Source organism: Ailuropoda melanoleuca, chromosome 4, assembly GCF_002007445.2.
Source record: "Ailuropoda melanoleuca isolate Jingjing chromosome 4, ASM200744v2, whole genome shotgun sequence".
In the NCBI taxonomy this organism is placed as follows: domain Eukaryota; kingdom Metazoa; phylum Chordata; class Mammalia; order Carnivora; family Ursidae; genus Ailuropoda; species Ailuropoda melanoleuca.
Genome location: NC_048221.1, coordinates 34,492,364 through 34,515,463, shown reverse-complemented (window position 1 = coordinate 34,515,463; position 23,100 = coordinate 34,492,364). Strand labels below are relative to the sequence as shown.

The 23,100-nt window shown below is 35.9% G+C and overlaps 1 protein-coding gene and 1 non-coding gene across 3 annotated transcripts in view; both read right to left on the bottom strand.

The window, feature by feature from the left end:
* The window catches only part of TAFA1 (TAFA chemokine like family member 1), a 514,643-nt gene that overhangs the window by 346,321 nt on the left and 145,222 nt on the right, over positions 1-23,100 (bottom strand). The gene's annotated exons all lie outside the window — the stretch shown is intronic.
* Positions 16,725-16,828, bottom strand: LOC117802089. Its single transcript, XR_004625149.1, has one exon. It is a non-coding gene; the product is annotated as a U6 spliceosomal RNA (small nuclear RNA).

Sequence of the window (23,100 nt, the reverse complement as noted above, 5' to 3'; positions counted from 1 at the left end):
AATACCACATACCCTGCCCCTGTGTTCTCTTGTGGACTGTCCCACCCAATCCATCCCGTTTGGCAGGAATCCATCCCAACTGGCTCCTGCCTAGTCTCATCCTGCAAGTAGCCCTGGAAAGAACCACCACCAATTCAAAGTGACTCCTGCCATGAGAAGGTAATATAACCACACATACCACTACACTACCATCCCAGCAGCTGAAAATTATAACTGGCACTACAGAGAGAGTGCCTTCCAATCAGTGCATTTGCAGCTCTCGTAGGTATCTGGGCTGTCTGCTGTCTCTGCCTACCAACAAAAGCCTCTCTGGAGACAAGGCAGGGAAAGAACCCTATTGGTCAGTGTGACCATAGCCCCAACAGAGAGTTTTTCTGCAGGCTCCACCCACCAACAAAAGCCTCTCAGAGGACAATGCATGGAGGGCACCCTGCAGTTCAGTGCAAGTGCAACATCAGGAAACAGGCTGAGAGCAGGCATCTGGTCTGACTACTGACACCGCCCAAATCTCAGTCCATGATGGCCCCAGAGTGGTCCTTTCACAACAGAAGGACCAAACCCAGCTCAGAAAAGGCAAAGGGGCCATTGCATCCAACTAGACTGAAGGCAAATGTGGCTCAGCCAAAGAGCAAGGCATATGCAACCCACAGAAGAAACATCCCTGAAGCACCTGTTTCTGCTAAACAGGGGACATTGGGCTACAGGACACCCTGGGACATCTTCTTTGTAAGGTTCCTAGTTTTAATATCAGCAGACATAAATTACTTCCCTAATACACAAAAACAAACATGGAGAGTTAGTAGACAAGTTGAGGAGATAGAGGAATATGTCCCAAATGAAAGAACTGGACAAAACCATAGTAAAAGAGCTAATGAAATGGAGATAAGTGGAGACTTATAAAGACTTCATAAAGTCCTCATAAAGACTTCAAATTAATGGTCTTAGATACCTACTGGACTTGAGAAAAGTGAGGAGGATCTCAGACCTTCAACAAAATGATAGAAAACATAAAAAAGAACTGATCAGAAATGAGGAACTCAATAACCAAAATTAAAAATACACTAGGGGAATCAGTAGTCAATTACAAGAGGCACAAAATCAAATCAGCAAACTGGATGACAGATTCATGGAAAGCAACCTAACCAAATATCAAAAAGATAGATAAAAAAGTAAAAAAGAATATGTTAAGGGATCTCAGCAATATCATCAAGCATAAAAACATTATCATCAGAGGGGCTGCAGAAGAGGAAGAGAGAAAAAGGGGGCAAAAAACTAATTGGAAGGAATAATAACTGAAAATGTCTCTAACCCAGGGAAGGAAATGGATATCCAGATCCGGGAGACCCAGAGAGCTCCCAACAAAATCAGCCCAGGGATGTCCACACCAAGACACATAATAATTAAAATGGCAAAAAGTAGTGATAGAGAATTTTAAAACTAGCAAGAGAAAAGAAAACAAGGGAAACCTCATAAGGCTCTCAGCTGATTTTTTAGCAACAACTTTGCAGGCCAGAAGAGAGTGGCATAATATATTCAAAATGCTAAAAGGAAGAAAAACAAAAACAAAAAGGCTGCAGTCAAGAATACTCTACCCAAAAAGGCTATCATCCAAAATAGAAGTAGAGATGAAAAAGCTTTTCAAAAGTTTTTCAGACAAACAGAAGTTAAAGGAGTTCATCACCATGAAGCCAGCCTTACAAGAAATGTTCAAGAAATTTCTTTCCATGAAGAGAAGAGGCCATAAGCCAGACTAAGAACATTAGGAAAGGAAAAAAAGGAGGGGGGGGCACCTGGGTGGCACAGTCAGTTAAGCTTCTGACTCTTGGTTTTGGCTCAGGTAGTGATCTTGTGGTTGTGATCTCAGGGTTGTGAGATGGAGCTCCACATTGGGCTCTGGCCTCAGCACAGAGCTTCTCTCTCCCTCTGCCCCTCCCCCCTGCTCGCATGCACATGTACTCTCTCTCTCTCAAAATAATAATTCTTAAAAAAAAAGAAAGAAATTGCAACTACATACAAACATAATAAAAGTGTTAGATTAATCACTTATAAAACAAATACAGAGGTTAAAGCACAAAAGCAGTAAAATCAATTATATCTATAAAAATCAGTCAAGGGCTGAGGAAAGAGAAATTAGGGAATCCATCCCATTTACAATAGCACCAAAAACCATACGTTACCTTGGAATTAACTTAACCAGAGACGTAAAGGACCTATATTCTAGAAACTATAAATCACTCTTGAAAGACATTGAGGAAGACATAAAAAGATGGAAAAATATTCCATGCTCATGGATTGGAAGAATTAACATAGTTAAAATGTCCATACTACCCAGAGCAATCTACACTTTCAATGCTATCCCGATCAAAATACCGAGGACATTTTTCAAAGAACTGGAACAAATAGTCCTTAAATTTGTATGGAACCAGAAAAGGCCCCGAATCTCCAAGGAACTGTTGAAAAGGAAAAACAAAGCTGGGGGCATCACAATGCCGGATTTCGAGCTGTACTACAAAGCTGTGATCACAAAGACAGCATGGTACTGGCACAAAAACAGACACATCGACCAATGGAACAGAATAGAGAACCCAGAAATGGACCCTCGGCTCTTTGGGCAACTAATCTTTGATAAAGCAGGAAAAAACATCCGGTGGAAAAAAGACAGTCTCTTCAATAAATGGTGCTGGGAAAATTGGACAGCTACATGCAAAAGAATGAAACTTGACCACTCTCTCACACCATACACAAAAATAAACTCCAAATGGATGAAAGACCTCAATGTGAGACAGGAATCCATCAAAATTCTAGAGGAGAACATAGGCAACAACTTCTATGACATCGGCCAGAGCAACCTTTTTCACGACACATCTCCAAAGGCAAGAGAAATAAAAGATAAAATGAACTTATGGGACTTTATCAGGATAAAGAGCTTCTGCACAGCCAAGGAAACAGTCAAAAAAACTAAGAGACAGCCCACGGAATGGGAGAATATATTTGCAAAGGACACCACAGATAAAGGACTGGTATCCAAGATCTACAAAGAACTTCTCAAACTCAATACACGAGAAACAAATAAACAAATCATAAAATGGGCAGAAGATATGAACAGACACTTTTCCAATGAAGACATACAAATGGCTAACAGACACATGAAAAAATGTTCAAAATCATTAGCCATCAGGGAAATTCAAATCAAAACCACACTGAGATACCACCTTACGCCAGTTAGAATGGCAAAGATAGACAAGGCAAGAAACAACAATTGTTGGAGAGGATGTGGAGAAAGGGGATCCCTCCTACATTGTTGGTGGGAATGCAAGTTGGTACAGCCACTCTGGAAAACAGTGTGGAGGTCCCTTAAAAAGTTAAAAATTGAACTACCCTATGACCCAGCCATTGCACTACTGGGTGTTTACCCCAAAGATACAGACGTAGTAAAGAGAAGGGCCATAAGCACCCCAATGATCATAGCAGCATTGTCCACAATACCTAAATCGTGGAAGGAGCCGAGATGCCCTTCAACAGATGACTGGATTAAGAAGCTGTGGTCCATATATACAATGGAATATTACTCAGCTATCAGAAAGAACGAATTCTCAACATTTGCTGCAACATGGACGGCACTGGAGGAGATAATGCTAAGTGAAATAAGTCAAGCAGAGAAAGACAATTATCATATGATTTCTCTCATCTATGGAACATAAGAACTAGGAGGATCGGTAGGGGAAGAAAGGGATAAAGAAAAGGGGGGTAATCAGAAGGGGGAATGAAACATGAGAGACTATGGACTATGAGAAACAAACTGAAGACTTCAGAGGGGAGGGGGGTGGGGGAATGGGATAGACTGGTGATGGGTAAGTAAGGAGGGCACGTATTGCATGGTGCACTGGGTGTTATACGCAACTAATGAAGCATCAAACTTTGCATCGGAATCCAGGGATGTACTGTGACTAAAGTAATATAATAAAAAAAAAATCAGTCAAGGGATTCACAAAATAAAAGGATGTAAAATATGGTATCATATAGATAAAACGTGGGGAATGGGGAAGTAAAAATATATTACTTTTATATAAGGCTCAAACTTAAGTGACTGTCAACTTAATATAGACTGCTATAAGCATGTTATACATGTAATCTAATGATAACCATAAATCAAAAACATGTAATAGATATGCAAAAAATAAAGAGAAAGGAATCCAAGCATATCACTAAAGAAAACAAACAAACCACAGGAGAAGAGAGCAAGGAAGAAAGGAACAGAGAATAACTATAAAAACAACCATAAACCAATAACAAAGTGGCAATAAGTACACATCTACCAGTCATTACTATTAACATAAGTGGACTAAATGCTCCAATAAAAACACATAGGGTAGCTGAATGGATAAAAAAGCAAGACCCATCTGTATGTTGCTTACAAGGGACTCATATCAGAGCTAAAGACACAGATTGAAGATGAAGTGATAGGAAAACATTTATCATGCAAATGGAAGGAAAAAGCAAGCTGGTGTAGCAATACTTTTATCAGACAAAATAAACTTTAAAGCAAAGACTGTACCAAGAAACAAAGGAGGACATGACCTAATGAAAAAGGCAACAATCCAACAAGAGGATATAACAACTGCAGATATTTATGCACCTGAAATGGGAGCAACAATTACATAAACCAACTATTAAGAGACATAAAGGAAGAAACAGGCAGTAATATAATAACAGTAGGGAACTTTACATACCCTACTTACATCCATGGATAGATCATCCAGGCAGAAAATGAACAAAGAAATAGTGGTTTTCAATGACACACTGGAGCAGATGGACCTAACAGATATATTCAGAACATTCCATCCTAAAACAGCAAAATACACTTTCTTTTCAAGCGTACATAGAACATTCTCTAGAATAGATCACATATTAGGATACAAATCTTGATAAATTCAGAAAGAATGAAGTCATATCACATATTGTTTCTGACTACAACATTATAAAACTAGAAATTCAATCACCAGGAAAAAAAATCTGGAAAAAACATACATACATGGGAGCCATAACATGCTATTAAATGATGGATTGATCAATCAAGAAATAATGGAAACAAATGTAAATGAAAATACAATAGTTCTAAATCTTTGAAATGCAGCAAAAGCAGTTCTAAAAGGCAAGATTATAGCAAAACAGGCCTACCTCAAGAAGAAAAATCTCAAATAAAACCTAACCCTATATGCAAAGAAGCTAGAAAAAGAAGAACAAACAAAGCCCAAACCAGAAGTAAGGAAATAAGTTTATGGCAGAAAGAAATGAAATAGAGACTAAAAAATAACAGATCAATGAAACTAAGAGCTAGCTCTTCAAAAGATCAACAAAACTGATAAGTCTTCAGCCAAACTCATATGAAAGAAGATAACTCAAAACCAGAAGTGAAGGAGGGGAAGAAACCACCAACACCACAGAAATTACAAAGGATTATGAGAATATTATAAAAAAGTATATGCTAATGAATTGGACAACCTAGAAGAAATGAATAATTTCCTTAAAACATATACCCTTGTGAAACTAAATCAGGAATAAATAGAAAATTTGAATAGACTGCTGGCAATGGCATTGAATTAGTAATAAAATAACTCCTAATAAACAAAACTCCAGGACTAGATGGCTTCCTAGGTGAATTCTACCAAACATTTCAAGAAGAATTAATACCTGTTCTCCAACTATTCCAAATAACAGAAGAGGAAGGAAAGCTTTCAAATTCATTCTACAAGGCCAGCATTGCCCTGAGACCAAGACCAGAAAAATACACTGTGAAAAAGAGAGCAACAGGTCATTATCTCTGATGAACCTAAATGTAAAAATCCTCAACAAAACATTAGCAAGTCAAATCCAACAATATGTTAAAAAATCATTTACCACAGTCAAGCAGCATTTATTCCAGGAATGGAACGGTGGTTCAATATTCACGAATCTATGAACGTGATGCATGACATTAATGAGAGAAAGTATAAAAGCTATATGATCATTTCAGGAGATTAAAAAAAAAATGAATTTGACTGAGTACATTCATTCATGATAAAAGCTCTCAACAAAATAGGGTTAGAAAGAACATACCTCAACATAATATAGGCCACAGATGAAAAACCCACAGCTAATGTAACACTCAATGGCAAAAAACAGAGCTTTTCCTCTAAGATCAAGTACAAGACAAGGATGTCCACTCTTGCTGCTTTTACTCAACATAGCACTGGAAGTCCTAGCCACAGCAATCACACAAGAAATAAAAGGCATAAAAGTTGGTAAAGAAAAGTAAAACTTCCACTATTTACAGATAACATAATACAATATATAAAAAACAAACAAACAAACAAAACCCTTGGGGGGCCTGGCTGGCTCAGTCAGTAGAGCATGCAACTCTTGATCTCATGGTTGTGAGTTTGAGCCCCATGTTGGGAATAGAATTGACTTAAAAAAAAATATCATGAAAAAAACCTTGAAGACTGCCAAAAAAACTACTAGAACGGGTAAATGAATTCAGTAAAACCAAAGGATACAAATTAGATTTACAGAAATCTTTACATTTCTATACAGAAATAATTAAGTAGCAAAAGTAAAATTAGGAAACAATCACATTTACAATTGCACCAAAAATAATACGATACTAGGAATAAACTTAACCAAGGAAGTGAAAGATCTGTATTCTCAAATCTATAAAATGTTAAAAAAAAATTTAAGATGATGCAAACAAATGGAAAAATACTCCATGCTCAGGGATTGGAAGAACTGTTATAGTTAAAATGTCCATGCTACTAAAAACAATCTATAAATTTAATGCAATTTCTCTTTCCAAACACCAACATTTTTCACAGAACGAGAACAAATAATTCTAAAATTTCTATGCAACCACAAAAAATCACAAGATAATCTTAAGAAGAACAAAGCTGAAGGTATCGCAATTTCAGATTTCAAAACATACTACAAAACTGTAATAATCAAAACAGTATGGTACTGATACAAAAATGGGCATGTACATCATGAATGAATTTCTTCTAACTTCTAAGCTTTTATCATGAATGAAATATTTATAATAGCCAAGATATGGAAGCAACTCAAGTGTCTACCAATACATGAAAGGATAAAGAAGATGTGGCGTTTGCACACACACACATGCATGTAATGTAGTGTTAGCCATAAAAATGAATGAAATCTTGCCATTTGTAACAATGTGGATGGGCCTGGGATCATAATGTTAAATGAAGTCAGTCAGTCAGAGAAGAATAACATCATATGATTTCACTCATATGTGGAATTTAAGAAACAAATGAACAAACAAGAGACCAAAAAACCAGTCTCTTTTTTTTTTTAAGGTGAAATTTTTTTTTAAATTTTATTTATTTATTTGACAGAGATAGAGACAGCCAGCGAGAGAGGGAACACAAGCAGGGGGAGTGGGAGAGGAAGAAGCAGGCTCATAGCGGAAGAGCCTGATGGGGCTCGATCCCATAACGCTGGGACCATGCCCTGAGCCGAAGGCAGACACTTAACTGCTGTGCCACCAAGGCGCCCCCAAAAAACCAGTCTCTTAAACACAGAGAATGGTGATTGCCAGAGGAGAAGTGGATGGCAGGATGGGTGAAATACATAAAGGAGATTAAGACTGTGACATTTTAAGATATGGCATTTTTACTTATATCGATGAGCAGTGAGAAATGTATAGAATTGTTGAATTATATTGTACACCTGAAACTAATATAACCCTGCAGTTAACTATACTTGAATCAATCAAATAATATAGCAACACATAGCCTAATTGGAATTGTATGCACTCAAAATTTGTGGCACCTCAGATAGTTTATAGTCTACCTTCAGGCACAATGTAATTTTGTTGGGGAGGGGAGGAAAGCAGGGATTTCAAAGAAACTATTTGAAAGACAGAGGACTGTATTTAAATAGAAATTCCTATATAGAGCCTTTAGAGTGATACAGCTTAAAAACATTTTCAAAACATTTAGTCTGGGGAATTTTAAACTTTTTAGCGGAGCAAAACATAGTACTATAAATAAAACAGATAAAATCAGATTTACTCTGGTTGGGGTCCCTTTACTCTCCTAGACTCTCATACTCATTTCACCATGTACTATCTTTTATACTCCTGAAGACGTTGCCCTGAGGTAGACTGTTCCACCTATGGTCTAATTTGAACCCTATATATTGCTCCAGAACTATAAAATTACTTGTCAAATGGCTCACGTACACTTGCCCTCAGAAACTGAACTATAATTCAAGCTAGGTTCTCCTTGCTCTTGGTCCAGAAACAGTGCACTACCATGATACTGAGTTGCCCCAATTGATAGGGCAGGGAGGTAAGTCTACTGAGAATTTTAACTGAAGTATGTTTCCCAATGCACACACTGGGGCAATGATTTCCTAGTTTTGTTCTGGTTTGTGAATTAAGACTACTTCCCTTAACCCAAATTACTGTAGTTTTAATGACATGTTACTTAATAATTCAAAAAGTTTTCCTTTTTTATATATTATAACTTTATTAAGATATAATTCAATACCATAAAATTCACACTTTTAATTTTAAAACTCAGTAGTATTTAGTATATTTCACAGAGTTGTACAAGCATCACTGCTACCTAATTCTAGAACATATCGCCACCTCAATAAAAAGCCCCATAAAAATTAGTGTAGCAGTCACTCCTTATTCTTACCTACTTCTGGGCTCTGGAAACTGCTTATCTATTTTCTGTCTCTGTGCATTTGCCTATTCTACACATTTCATAAATTGAATCATACATCATATGGCATTTTTGACTAGCTATGACCAAATAATATTCCTTCTAATGTATAAATCACATTATATTTATACATTCAGCAGCTGATGGACATTTGAGCTGTTTCTACTTTGGGCCATTATGAGTAATGGTGTTATAAATAGTTGTGTATTAGATTTGGAATGGATGTGTGTTCAGTTCTCTTGGGTATTAACTAGGAGCGAAGTTGCTTGGTCACATGGTAACATTATGTGTAACATTTCAGCAGAGGGCAGTCCAAGATGGTGGTATAGGAAGACCTGAACTCACTTCCTCCCACAAACACACCTAATCTGAACCTACATATTGAGCAATACCCCCTGAAGACAACTGAGGGCTATTTCAATAGCTTCGCACAACAAATGATAGAGGGTCCACACAGCGAAGTTTGGAACAGAGGGAGACATGGTAATAGGAACCCCAACCCTAGTGCAACAACTTGCAATAGGGAGGGATATCACTGAGGAGGCTGCATGTTCTTACGCACCATGGGGGATGGGGAAAAATGGAGTTTAAAGTCAACTAGACCATAAGTGAAGGAAATCTATTTACTAACCCTAGAGCATCTGCCAGAGACCAGTAAATTGTTGGAACTCTTTGGGGTCAGAGGCACTGATGAGCACCATTTTTTACATCCCCCTCAGCTGTCCCTCCAAAGAAGCTTTGTATGGCACACCCTGGGACCCCCTCATTCATGTCTATACCAGCACCAGCTGTCTCACTGGGGCAGCCACAGAACACACACTTCAGGAAACCCCTGGCTCGTGCCCACTCTAGGCCAAGCCATCCCCCAAAGGCAGCCCTGGTACGGTCATCCCAAGACCTCAAGGGCCAATGACCACTACAGCTTCAGCCATCCAATTGAGGAAGCCCTGGCACAGTGTGCCTGATCCAGCTACCCACAAAGGCCACCCCAGCGCAGCATGCCTAGAGACCCCACCAGCTTGTACCCACTTCAGCTTCAGCTGTCCTACAAAGCTGACCCCAATGAAGTATGTTTCAGGTTAACCCAGCCCCTGTCCATTCCAGTTCCAGTTATCTTGTGAGGGTGGCTCCAACAAAGGGAGACCCAGGAACGCCAGACTGTGCCCACTTCAGCTCCAGCTGTCTTGCTGGGGTGGCACTGGGATGGCGCAGCGGGAACCCCTGGCAGCACCTGCACCAGCTCCAGCTGACCCACTAGGCTGGCCCCAATGCAATGCATCCTGGGATTTCCCCAGCCTACACACACTCTAGCTCTAGGAACACACTTTACAGAGAAGATGTTCCTAAAGAAGGCTTCTCCTTCGAGACTGGGAGAGGTGGCTTGTCCACTCAGTTCACAGAAACAAACACAGAAAGTCAAGCAAAATGAGCAGAGGATTATGTTCTCCATGAAACCACAAGACAAAAATCCCAGAGGTATGGGAAAACTAATGAAATGAAGAGTTCAAAGTAATGGTCATAAAGATGCTCACTGAACTTGGGAAAAGAATTAGAGGAACACAGTGAGAACTCCGACAAAGAGTTAGAAACTATAAAAATGAATGAACCAGAATACAGTAACTTAAATTAAAAATACACTAGAGGGAATCAACAGCATATTAGATGACACAGAAAAATGGATCGACAATCTGGAAGACGAAATAGTGGAAATCACTCAATCAGAACCACAAAAGGAACAAAAAAGTGTTAAAATAGGATAGTTTAAGAAACCTCTGAGACAACATCTAGCATACTAACTTTCACATTTAAGAGTTCTAGAAAGAGAAGGGAAAGAGAAAGGGGCAGAAAATTTATTTTAAGAAATAATAGCTGAAGTATCCCTAACCTTGGGAAGGAAATAGTTATACAGGTCCAAAAAGCACATAGAATCTCAAATAAGATGAACCCAAAGAGATCCATACCGAGATACAATAAAAATGGCACAAGTTAAAGGAGAATCTGAAAGGCAGCAAGAGAAAAACAGTTATATGCAAGGGAAGCCCTGTAAGATTATCAGCTGATTTTTCAGCAAAACTTTGTAGATTAGAAGAGTGGCAGGATATATTTAAAGTGCTAAAAGGGAAAAACTTATATCCAAGATTATTTTACACAGCAAGTTCATTATTCAGAACTAAAGAACAAATAAAGAGTTTCTCAGGCAAAAACTAAAGGAGCTCATTACCACTGAATAGGCATGACAAGAAATGTTAAAGTGTTGTCTTGAAGCAAAAAAGAAAAGGCCAAAACTAGAAATAAGAAAATATACAAAGAAAAAAAAATCTCACTACAAATGCAGTGATTAGCCACTTAAAAAGTTGGTATGAAGGTTAAAAGACAAAAATAGTAAAATCAACTATACCTACATTAAGTAATTTAGAGATACACAAAATAAAAAGATGCAAAATATGACATCAGTAACAAAGTGGTGTGTGTGTGTGTGTGTGTGCGTGTGTGTGTGTTTGTGTATAGATAGTAAAAATGTAGTGCTTCTTGAATGCATTTGAAGTTAAGTGACTATAAGCTTAAAACAGACTGCTATATATATAGGTCAATATATATGAACAACATGGTAACCACAAACCCAAGATCTACAACAGATAGACAAAAAACAAAGAGAAAGGAACTCAAATATAACACTAAAGAAAATTCTCAAACCACACAGGAAAAGATCAAGAGAAGAAAGGAACAGAGAACTCCAAGAACAATCAGAAAACAAGTAACAAAATGGCAATAAGTACATACCTATTAATAGTTATTTTAAATGTAAAAGGGAAAAAATGCTCCAATCAAAAATTTGGCTGAATGGATAAAAAAGCAAACAAGACCCAACTATATACCATGTGCTGTTTACAAGAGACTCCTTTCAGATCTAAAGAACAACAGAAGGACAATGAAGAGATGGATAAATATATTCCATGCAAACAAATAAAAAGAAAGCTACAGTTGCAATACTCGTATCGGACAAAGTAGACTTTGAAACAAAGATTGCGACCAAAGACAAAGGAGGACATTACAAATGATAAAGGGGCCAATTCAAGAAAAAGATAACACATTTGTAAATATTTATGTACCCAATATATAAGTATCTAAATATATTAAGAAAATATTAACAGACATTAAGGGAAAAATTTACAGTAAGACAATGATACTAGTGGATTTTAATACCTCACTTAACATCAGTGGATAGATTATCCAGACAGAAAATCAATAAGAAAACACTGGCTTTTACACATTAGACCAGATGGACTTGATATATATATATTACATTTCATTCCAAAACTGCAGAATACACACTTCTTTCAAGTACACATGGAACTTTCTCCAGGATAGATCACATGTTAGGCTACAAAATAAGTCTCAGTAAATTCAAGAAGACTGAGATCTTGTCAAGTATCTGAGATCTTGTCAAGTATCTTTTCCAACAATAATGGTACGAAGTAGACGTCAATTACAAGAAGAAAACCAGGGAAAAAATGCAAATGCATGGAGAGGAAACAGCATGCTACTAAACAACCAATGGGTGAATGAATAAATCCAATCCGTGGAGAGGAAACAGCATGCTACTAAACAACCAATGGGTGAATGAATAAATCCAAGTGTAAATCACAAAATACCTTGAGACAAATAAAAATGAAAACACAACTTTCCAAAATCTGTGGGATGCAGCACTCTAAAAACTGTTAGACTTTGATGAAAGAAATTAAAGGACAACACAAATGGAAAAATATACCATGCTCATGAACTGGAAGAATATCTTAGAAATGTAGATACTGCCTAAAGCAACCTATATATTCAATGCAATTCTTATCAAAATACCAGTGACATATTTATCAAACCTAGAACAAATAATTATAAAATTTGTATGGAACCACAAAAGCTCCCAAAAAAGCCAAAGCAATCTTGAGAAAGAAGAACAAAAGAGGAGGCATCATGCCTCTTGATTTCAAACTATACTACAAAGCTAAAGTAATCAAAACAGTATGGTACTGATATGAAAACAAACACATAGATCAAAGGAATAGAGAACCCAGAAATAAACACATTAGACAGCTACATGCAAAAGAATGAAACTGGACCACTATCTTACACCATACACAAAAATAAATTTGAAAAAGGATTAAAGACTTCAATATAAGACCCAAACCCTAAAATTCCTTAAAGAAAACATAGGTAGTAAGCTCTTTGACATTAGCTTTAGCAGTATTTTTTGGATTATTTCCTCAGGCAAGGGGAACAAAAGCTTATATAAGCAAATGGTATTACATCTAACTAAAAAGCTACTGCACAGGAAAGGAAACCATCAACAAAACAAAAAGGCAACATACTGAATGGGAAAAGACTTACAAATCATACTTCTAATAAGAGGTTAATGTCCAAAATACATAAAGAAGTTACACAACTTACTAACAAAAACACAAACAACCCAATTAAAACATGACCAAGGACCTGAATACACATTTTGCAAAAGACATGCAAATGGCCAGCACGTATGTGAGAACTTGCTCAACATTACTAATAATCAAGGAAATGCAAATCAAAGCTACAATGTGATATTAGCTGATAACCATCTGATGGTCTATTATCAAAAAGACAAAAAATAATGTGTTGGTGACAATGTAGAGAAAAGGGAATTCTCATCCGCTGTTGGTGGGAATGCAAACTGGAAAAAAATAGGGAGATTCTTGAAAAAATTAAAAATACAACTACAGTATGACTCAGCAATTCCAACTGTGGTTTTTCTATCCAAAGAAAACAAAAATATTAAAGAGATATATGAGCCCCTATGTTCATTACAGCATTATTTATAATAGCCAAAATATGGAAACAACCTATGTCCCTCAATAGATGAATGGATAAAGAAGATGCGGTATACATATACATAAGGAAATATTACACAGCCATAAAAATGCAGTCTTGCTATATGCAACAACATGAATGGACCTAGAGAGTATTATCCTAAGTGAAGTAAGTCAGACAAAAGTAATACCATATGATTTCAGTTACATGTGGAATCTAAAAACAAAAAAACAATACAGAAACAGACTCATAGGTACAAGACACAAACTTAGTGACCAGAGGGGGGAGGTGCTGGGGAGGTGGGCAAAGTAGGTGAAGAGAACAAAGAGATATAAACTTAGAGTTATAAAATAAATAAGTCATGGGGATGTTAATGGATATAGGGAATATGGTCAGTAATATTGTCATAAATTTGTATGGTGACAGAAGATAACTAGAATTATTGTGGAGATCATTTCATAGTGTATAAAAATACCGAATTATTTTGTCATACACCTGAAACTAATAAGATATTGTATGCCAATAATACTTCAATAGCAATATTTTTTTCTGAGGAATTGCCAAAGTATTTTACTAAGGGTCTGTACCATTTTACAATTCAACCAGCAATGTATAGGTGCTTAAGGATTCCTGTTTCTCAATATCCTTTCCAATTCTTGTTTTTCTCACTCTTTTAAGATTTTATTTTTTGACAGAGAGAGTAGGGGAGGAGCAGAGGGAGAGGGACAAGCAGACTCCGTGCTGAGGGCAAAGCCTGACATGGGTCTCAATCCCATGACCCTGAGACAAAACCAAGAGTCTGACACTTAACCCACTAAGCCACCCAAGCTCCCCATGGTTGTTGTCATTCTTTTTAATCATCTTAATGGGTATGGAATTGTTTCATTATAATCATTTCTCTTTCCTGAATCACTAATTATTTTGAACATCTTTTTATGTGCTTATTTTCCATTTGTAAGTCTTCTTTGTTGAAATGTTTATTCAAATTCTTTGCCCATTTTAAAATTTCTTTTTATTGTTGAGTTATAAGAGCTTTATTTTATATATATTCTAGACACTAGACATTTATCAAGTATGCAATTTGAAAATACTTTCATTCACTCTGGATTTGTATTTTCATTTCTTGATGGTGTCTCTTGAAACACAACTTTATTGATAATAATAAGTAACTGATAAGATCAAATTCAATTTTTCTTCTTTCATTGCTTCTGCTTTTTGTGTCATATCTACTAAACTATTGCTTGATACAAGATCATAAAGATTTACTTCCATTTTCTTCAGACTGTTTTACAGTTTTAGCTATTTAATTCTGTAATCCATTATAAATTATTTTTTCATATGGTGTGAGGTAGGGGTCCAACGTCATTCTTTTGCATGAAGCTATTCAGATGTTGAATAGACAGTTGTTTTCCCCACTGAACTGGGTTGGCACACCTGTCAAAATCAATTAACTTTAATGTAAGAGTTATTTCTGGATTCTCATTACTATTGCATACATACACACACACACACACACACACACACACACACACCCCAGGATATATATGTAATATATATAGCATAAGGATGAAAATTATATCTGTTATATATATAATAATTTCCATCCTCATGCGAGAAACACACGATCCTGTTTTGGCTATTCTGGGTTCTTTGCATTTCCATATGAATTTTAGGATCAGCTTTTCAAAATGTAGAAGATGTAGCTGGAATTTTGACAGATTACAATGACTCTGTAGATCAATTTGGAAAGTATTTTTGGCTTTACATTAACTCAATCATGACTATATGATCTTTTAAATTAACTTTGACATTTAACTTTTTTCAACAATGTTTTGTAATATTCAGGGTACAAGTCTTGCACTTCTTTTAAGTTTATTCCTAAGTATTATTTTTTTTGCTAATGTAAATTTAATTGCTTTCTTAATTTTGAGAGTTCATTGCTAGTATATAAAAATACAATAGACTTTTTATGTTGACCTTGTATTCTGGAATTTTGTCAAACACGTATTAGTTTTAACAATATTTTACTAGTTCTAATAGATTTTTTGTGTATTCATAGGATTTTCTATATCAAGACCATGGTATCAGCAAATAGAGACAGTTTTACTTCTTTCCGCCTATCTGGATATATGTTTCCTTTCCTTGTGTAACTTCCCTGACTAGGACCTCCAAAACAATTGTTGGATAGAATTGGTGAGAATAGACTGCCTTCTCTAATTCCTGATCTTAGAGAAGAAAGGATTCAGTGTTTGACCATTAAGTGTGCTATTAGCTGTGGGATTTTTGCAGACATATTTTATTAGGTTTAGAAAGTTGCTTTATATTCCTAGTTTGTTGATTGGTTTTACAAAGGGTATTGACTTTTGTCAAATGTTTTTTTTTCATCTACGGAGATGATCATGTGACATTGTCCTCTAGTCTATTAATATGGTGTATTTCATATGTTAAATCAACCTTGCATCTTAGGGAAACATTCTAATTTATGATGGAGTATAATTCTTTCCATGTATTTCTGGATTCCGCTTACTGGTATTTTGTATGAAGATATGTTTATACTCATTAAGGAAATTGAGATTTGTGTGGTTTTGGGATCATAATGCTACTAGACTCCTATAATAAGCTGGGAAGCATTATCTTCCCTTTTATATTTAGAAGGCTTTGTGAACCACTGGTATTATTATTAGGTTTTTTTTTTTTTAAGATTTAGTAAATCACCAGTAAAACCATCTAGTCCTGAGCTTTTCTTTGTGGGAAATTATTTGATTACTAATTTAAAATGTTTACTTGTTATAGGTATATTCACTATTTCTTCAGTTTTAGTAGTTTGTGTCTTCTAGGGATTTTTTTCATTTTATTTAAGTTACCTAATTTGTTTACATATATTTATTCATATTATTTTCTCATTATTCTTTTCATTTCTGTAATATCATTAGTGATATCCCCTCCATCTTTGATTCCTGATTGTGGTAACTTGAAATGTGAGCTTTCTCTCTTTCTCTTGGTTAATCTAGGTAAATGTTTGTCAGTTTTGTGGATTTTTCAAAAAATAAAGTTTTGTTGATTTTCTCCCATGTTTTTCTATTATCCACTTCATTTTTTTCTACTATAATCTTCCTTCCTTTCTTCTACTTAACTTAGGTTTCACTTGCATATATATATATTTTAAATATGGGATGCTTCACAAATTTGCACAGCATCCTTGTGCAGGGGTCAGGCTAATCTCTGTATCATTCTAATTTAGTGTTATGTGCTGCCAAAGGAAGCACTATTTTTCTTGTTTCTTAAGTGGAAAATAAGGCTGTTGATTTTAAATCTTTCTTCTTTTTAAATTAAATAAAAACCTATTGCTATAAATTTCCCTCTAAGCAACTGCTTTTGTGACATTCTATAAGTTTTAGTATTTTATATTTTCATTTTTATTTATCCCAATTTACTGTCTAACCTATCAGTGTTTTATTTTCCTTGACCCCTGACTACCTATGACTATGTTGTTTAATTTTCACTTATTTGTGGATTTCCCAAATTTCCTTCTGTTACTGATCTCTAATTTTACCACCTTATGGTTGGAGAATAAACTTATGATTTTTGATCCTTTCAAATTTATCAAGGCTTGTTTTATGGGCCTATATATGATTTATCCTGGAGAATGTACCACATGTACCTGGGAGAAGAATGTGCATTCTATTGTTCATTGGAATGTTCTATAGATGTTTATTAAATCTAGTCGATTTATAGCTTATTTTAGTTTTCTATTTCCTTATTGTTCTATCCATTAATAGGGTGGTATTGAAGACTGAAGTCTCTATTATTATTGAATTATCTATTTCTTCCTTTCATACATCATCCTACTACTTTCTAGGCTTCATGATTTATTTTTCTTTAATTTATTTTACAGGGGTGGGGGAGGGGTAGGGGGAATGAGAGAATCTCAAGCAGATTGCCCTCTGAGCGTGGAGCCCAATGAGGAGCTCGATCTCACATCCCTGAGATTATGACCTGAGCCAAAATCAAATGTCAGATGCTTAACTCACTGAGCTACCCAGGTACCCTTAGGCTTCATGATTTCTGAGAAGGGATATTAATCATTTTAAGGAGGCTTGTAGATGATGAGCTGTTTTTCTTTGCTGCTTTCAAGATTTATTCTTTGTCTTTTGATAATTTGACCATACGTGTAGGTGTGTGTTTCTTTCAGTTTATCCTCCTTGGAATTCACTGAAGTGCTTTAATGTACTAATTGATGTTTTTTTAAATCAAATTTGAAAATATTTAGGTCATTAGTTTTTCAATTTTTTTTCTTTTTCTCCTTTTACTTGACTCATTTATCTGTATATTTGTGCATGTGATGGGGTTCCCACAGATTGAGGCTCTGTTCATTTTTCCTCATTCTTTTTTTAAACTGTTCAGACTGGATTATTTAAATTGACCTATATTCAAGTTGTGTTTGTTCTCCCTTCTGCCAGATCAGTTATGTTGCTGATCCCCTCTAGTGAATTTCTTTCTTTTTTTATTTTAGAGAGCGAGTGGGGAGGGGCAGAGGAAGAGAGAGAATCTTAAGCGAACTCTACGCCTGACACGGAGCCCAACAAGGCGCTCTAACAACCCTGAGTTCATGACCTGAGCCAAAACCAAGAGTCAGACACTTAACCAACTGAGCCACACAGGCACCCGCCCCACCCCCGTAAATTTTTAATTTCACTTTTTGTACTTTTCAACTAGAGATTTTTTTGTTTCTTTGACAATGTCTCTTTATTGACAATTCAGTGAAACATTTTTCTCATACTTCTCACTAATTCCTTAGACATAATTCTTATTAAACACTTTTCATTTAGTTCACTAAGAGCTTTCAAAGCTTATTTACAGTCTTTGTCTACTAAGTCCAACATTTGTGCTTCCTCTGAGGTAGTTTCTATTGACTGGCTCTCTTCCAGGGTATGGTTTATACTTTCCTCTTCTTTTTAACTTGTCATTTTAAATATATAATCTGGCAACTCTGCAAAGCATGTCTTCCCTGATCCCATATTACTTTCCTATTGCTACTGAAACAAATTACCACAAATTTAGTGGTTTAAAACTATGCAAACTTATTATTTTCCAGCTTTGCAGGTCATAAGTCCAAAATGGGTCTCAGTAGGCTAAAACCAAGGTGTTGGCAGGACTACATTCTTTCTGGAGGCTCTGTGATAGAATCTGTTTTCTTTCATTTTCTTTTTTCCCATCTTCTAGACGCTGCCTGCATAGTAGCTCTTTGAATCTTCTCCACATTTTATCCCTCTGACACTAACTCTTCTTCCTTCCTCTACCACATTCAAAGAACGTTTGAATTGGGACCACTTGGATAATCCAAGATAATCTCTTCAAAACCAGCTGTTGGCTAATTTAACTCCTTGCCGGGTAACACAACAGATTTCACAACTCCTGATGATGAGAACATCTACATCTTTGGGGAGGGGACATTGTTCCGCCTACCACACCTTCATAACATTTGCTATTGTTATTAGGGATGAATTAATGAATTTCCTGGACTAGTTATGTAAAGTCTCAATTTTGTGTGTGTGCATGTAGCCATTCACATCTCTGCTTGATTAACTTAGTTGTCAGCTAGTGACTGGGTGGAGATTTCCTTAAATAACTTGAATCAGTAAGTCTCCCAGTCTTTGCTGAGTATGTGTGTGTGTCTTGGGACATGTCTTCAGTGTTTTGGCATTTTATAACTCTGAATTAGCTTTTCCTTCTTGCTCTGTGCTGAGTCTCATTATGAGCCAGAGATTAAACAGAGTTTAGGGACTTCTCAGTTTATTTCTCACATAAGTACAGCGCTGAACATGTGTGTTATCATCCGGGGCTTTGTTGGAGCATTTTAAATATTCTGGAGCATTTAAAATGGACATCTCATTTCTCAGTTCTTCCTTTTAAGTTTTTTCAACAGTCACTTGTATTCCTGCCTCAGGATTAAATGACTGCAGCTGATTGTTTTGACAAATACTCTGGGGATAAGGCTGTTTTCACAGACAAATCTGCATTAGATTATGTAAAAGAAAGCCCTGAGAATTGGTTTTTTGATGGAGCTACTGGACAAGAAACATAATGAAAATACTCTGGGAATGGGGTTGTTAAGAGAACCCAAACTGCTTTTGCTCCAACCCGTGCCTGACAGACTACTGCGTTTCACCAACACCATGGTTGTGAGGTTATTGGTTTCCACAGCTACTACGTTTCTGGGACAGGGAAATGGGAATAAGGCAATTTAAGATGTCACAAAGCTTGCTTTTCTTACTGATATTCAGCTGCTTTCCTTGGATAAGTGCTACTGGAATCGTTAAAAGCCTTCCATTTATTTCCAAATTTCTATAGAAGTTGATTTAGAGAACTTTTCTAATTGTTATTGCTTTTGTGGAGAGGTGGATTTTTAGAAGTCCTTATTCCACCATTTTGGAAGGGCTCCCTGACAGGTCTTTCTTAACCTTCAAAATTTGCCATTTCTGCAACTAACATACTTTCTTGTTCCCAAGATATCAAATCTTCTGACCAACCACTGAAGGTAGCCAGCCTTCAAACTTTTAAGAAGTTACCGCAAATATGAGTCGTTTTTCTCTACCTCACCACCATAATCTATTCTTCTAAAGTCTAGTTAAAAACTAATTTCTCTCTTAAAATCTTCATATAACCAATAGAATGATATACACTATGATCATTATGACATTTGGCCTGCATCCAATAATTTGAATCTTTCATGTCATGCTCTTGCCTTTGGTCACAAAATTTTGTATTTGCTTTCTATTGTTGACAAATTACCCAAAAGCTATTGGCTTACAGCGATGATTATCATGTATTAGTCATAAAAATCCTATCTATTAAACAGATGTTCAGAGCTACCTGATCAAGCAACAATTGCCATGTGGTTTCTGTGGTAAAGAAAATTGGAACTGCTTGGTTGGGTGATTCCAGCTTGGATTCCATTATGTTGCAGTCAGCTATTGACTGGGTCTAAAAGACTCTTTTCCAAGGTGATTCAATTACAAAGCTAGTAACTTTGTATTGGGTTTTATTCAGAGGCCTCGTTCCACTCCAAATGGGCCAAGGATTGTTTGAGCACAAATACTTGGAGACATGAATCATTTGAAAACATGATAGAGGTCCACTGCTGTAATATCTATTTTACTTGAGACCCTCTATAAGATATAAAATGTTAAAAAAACATGACCCTTCCCTTAAAGAAGTACAAATCTATCGATAGAGGAAGAGGTAGACATTCCAGTGACAATACTACTGCAAGTGATACGTTATAAATGAAAGATTATATACTCTGGGAATTAAGAAAAGGTAGAGATTATATTCAACATCCCTAACAGGGAATCAGGACTGACAGGACTCTTGGCTGTGACTGAGAAATTAGAACACAATTGTCCATTTATTAGTCCCAATAAATTCTTTCTCTGATATTAAGGAAAATATATTTATTTGAATTGCTTAGGTCAGAAGCAAATTTAGGTGCCTTGAACTAAGTTTTTGTAAAAAGACTCTCAACCTCAGGGTAGCCAAATAACTTCAAATATCATAAATAATTTTTAGCTAAACCCTTGATACCAGAATTTAGTAACCATAATTATAATCTGCCACCAGGATTTGGAGAAAAACCAGTGTCTTCTGAATTTAATTCCTATACTGGAATAGAGATTAGCCACATAGCATTTATAACCAATCAAAATAATTTGGTAGATAACTAGCAAGGAAAGTCAATCAGTAATCAAAAAACTCCCATAAAACAAAAGTCCAGGTCCAGAGGGCTTCACAGGCAAATTCTACCAAACATTTAAAAAAGACTTAGTACCTATTCTTCTCACACTATTCCAAAAAATAGAAAAGGGAAGAAAACTTCCAAATTCATTCTATGAGGCCAGCATTATCCTGATACCAAAAGGAGATAAAGACACCACAAAAAAAGAGAACTATAGACAATACCTCTGATGAACATAGATGCAAAAATCCTCAACAAAATACTAGCCACCCAACTCCAAAAATACATTAAAAAAATCATTCACCACAATCAAGTGGGATTTATTCCTGGGATACAAGTGTGGTTCAATATTCATAAATCAATCAACTTGATACACCAATCAATAAGAGAAGGGATTAAAAACCATACGATCATTTCAATAGATGCAGAAAAAACATTTGACAAAGTACAACATTCATTCATGATAAAAATCCTCAACAAAGCAGGTTTAGAGGGAACATATCTCAACATAATAAAGGCCAAATATCAAAAACCGAAAACAAACATCATACTCAATGGGGAAAAACAGAGAGTTTGGCCCTTAAGCTCAGGAACAAGACAAGGATGTTCACTCTCACCAGTTTTATTCAACACAGTACTGGAAGTCCCAGCCACAGCAAGCAGACAACAAAAACAAAGAAAAGGCAACCAAATTGTTAAGGGAAAAGTAAAACTTACACCATTTACAAATGACATATTATACATGGAAAACCTGAAATACTCCACCAAAAAAAACTACAAACGCTGATAGATAAATTCAGTGAAGTTATAGGATACAAAATCAACGTGCAGAAATCTATTGCGAGTCTACACACTGATGATGAAGTAACACAAAGAGAAATTAAGAAAATAATCCCATTACAATTGCACCCAAAATGATAAGATCCTTAGAAATAAACCTGACCAAAGAGGTAGAAAACTATAAAATGCAAATGAAAGAAATTGAAGTGACACAAAGAAATGGAAAGACATTTCATGCTCATGGATTCAAAGAACAAATATTGTTAAAATGTCTATACCACCCAAAGCAATCGACAAATTCAATGCAATCCCTATCAAAATACCAACAGCAGTTTTTACAGACCTAGAACAAACAATCCTAAAATTTGTATGGAACCACAAAAGACTCCAAATAGCCAAAGCAATTTGAAAAAGAAAAGCAAAGCTAGAAGCATCAGCTATAGTAATCAAAACAATACAACAATAGACGCATAGATAAATGGAACGGAATAGAAAACCCAGAAATAAGCCCACAATCATATGGTCAATTAACCTTCAAAAAAGGACGAAAGAATATGCAATGGGGGTAAAGACAGTCTTCACAAATGCTGTTGAGAGAACTGGACAGCTACATGCAAAAGAATGAAACTGGACCACTTTCACCATACACAAAAATAAACTCAAGATGGATCAAAGACCTATATATGAGACCAGAAACCACAAAAATTCTAGAAGAGAGCACAGGTAGTAATTTCTCTGGCATTGGCCATAGCAACTTGTTTCTAGCTAGGTCTCCTAAGGCAAGGGAAATAAAACAAAAATAAAGATTTGAGATTACACCAAACTAAAAAGTTTCTGCATAGTGAAGGAAACAATCAACAAAACTAAAAACTAAAAAGCAACCTACTAAATGGGAGGAGATATTTGCAATACATATCCAATAAAGGGTTAGGACCCAAAATACATAAAGAATTTATACATCTCAATAGCCAAAAACACCTAAATAACCCAATGTAAAAATGGGCATAAGACATGAATAGACAT